Genomic DNA, 1,790 nt, shown 5'->3' on the forward strand with positions numbered 1-1,790 from the left:
GTGTGAACACTTGTTTTCAGTTATCTTGGGTATGTTCCTAGGAATGGGGAGGGGTTTTAGATTTATGAAGGAAGACAAGGCAAAGAGAGGGAGGGAGGAGGGACAGAGGGCAAGAGACGGGTAAAAGAAAAGAGGGAAGGACAGAGGGAAAGAGGGAAGGGAGGCAGTGATGGACCTGGAATGGTGCTTCAGAGCCAGACCATGGTCTTGCTAAGGCGTTTGGACCTGATTCTTTCTGCCCCAGAGAATCTTGGAAGGGTTTGCCTCCCACCCCCTGTGCCTCACCCTGACCACCCAACAAGGACCAACTTAAGAGGAGTCCCAGGTGCAGCCCCAGTATCTAGGAGCACGTAGCAAAGGGGTGGTTTGAGCAGAGAAGGGCTCAGGGGAGGAGCCTGGATCTGTTGGGGCAGGTTGGGAGGAAGAGGGGCACCAAGTGGGCCATTGGAATACTGGAAACAGCACTCCAGTGAGACCTGGGCATTGGAGGGGTAGATGTGGGAGTCACAGCAGTCAAAAGCCACGGAACTGGAGGCGCTGGGAGGGTGGCCGAGAGAGGGATGGGCAAGATCGTGCCATGGAGAAAACTTTGGCCAACACTTGCACTTAGCATCACCGATCAACAAGGCAAAGGGTGGGACTGGCCTGGGGGCAGGGGAGAGGAGGGGTGGCAGCAGAGAGGTGCTGGGATTTCTGGCTAGAGAGACCACTGGAAGACACCCATGGTTGTTCATGGCGAGACTCCCAGCTGCATTCAGGCATTTGGGCCCTTCCGTCACCGCCCTTGGTCTTTCTGGGTCTCCAGTCCCCGAGCGACCATGCCTACTGCTGCTTTCTTGGGTCAGCCCTGGAAATGCCCAGGGGTCTAGGGGCTGGCCTCCCCTCGGACCCACCTGGACCACTGCCGGCTCTGAATTCCCCCATCCTGCGCCGCCTCTTCCCGGGGCTCTAGGCTCCTCCCCACCCAGAGCCTGCCTGACAGCTGAGGCCTTGCAGCTGCCCAGACCAAGGGGCCACTGGGAGGTCTCAGAAACAGCTGCTGCCCATGACCCCTCTGACCCTGGCCCCTGCACACTGCTCCCTGAGATCCCAGGTTTCTGCCCAGCGGCCAGTGGGGCCCAGCCAAGCCCCATCGTCTCTGCTTACTCCCATCACTCCCAGATCTTCCCAGGGGCTGAAGCATTTCATGCTGAGTCAGCAGGCCCCACCCAAAGAGTGAGAAAAGCTGCTGAGTAGAGGCGCCCCTAGCCCCGCTCCTGCCCCAGAGGACGTGCCTTTCTGGGGTGGATGAGGGGTACACCTGCCTCCATCAAGCAGGCTGGGCCCTGTTCAGCAGGGTGGGGACCCTGCCCTCCCACCACCTGCCTCCCACCACAGAGCAGGGCACGAGGGTGACACAGGGGGCAAAGGGTGAAGGCACCGTCACTCCTGATTCCCGGCGCATAGGGGGAAAAGGCTCAGTCACTCCTGATTCCTGGCAGCTTCTTCCCTTGAAGGTTCAATTTCTCCCTGAGGACTTGAGGCCCCTTCAAATTGTCTGCCCCTTAGAATGTTTCTAGTAATAGTAGTTGCCTCTGGTGATGGGTGTCCAAGGGCTAGGGGTCAGGAGCAGGAGGGCTCGGAGAATGATTTGTCATGTCCACACTCATGCTGTTTGAATTTTTTTTTAAATTTTTTTGGAGACAGGGTCTCACTCTGTCGCCCAGTCTAAGTGCTGTGGTGCGATCACAGCTCACTGCAGCCTCAACCTGCCAGGCTCAAACGAGCCTCTCGCATCTGCCTCCTGAGTA

This window comes from Mandrillus leucophaeus, unplaced genomic scaffold, assembly GCF_000951045.1.
Source record: "Mandrillus leucophaeus isolate KB7577 unplaced genomic scaffold, Mleu.le_1.0 Scaffold43, whole genome shotgun sequence".
Taxonomy (NCBI): domain Eukaryota; kingdom Metazoa; phylum Chordata; class Mammalia; order Primates; family Cercopithecidae; genus Mandrillus; species Mandrillus leucophaeus.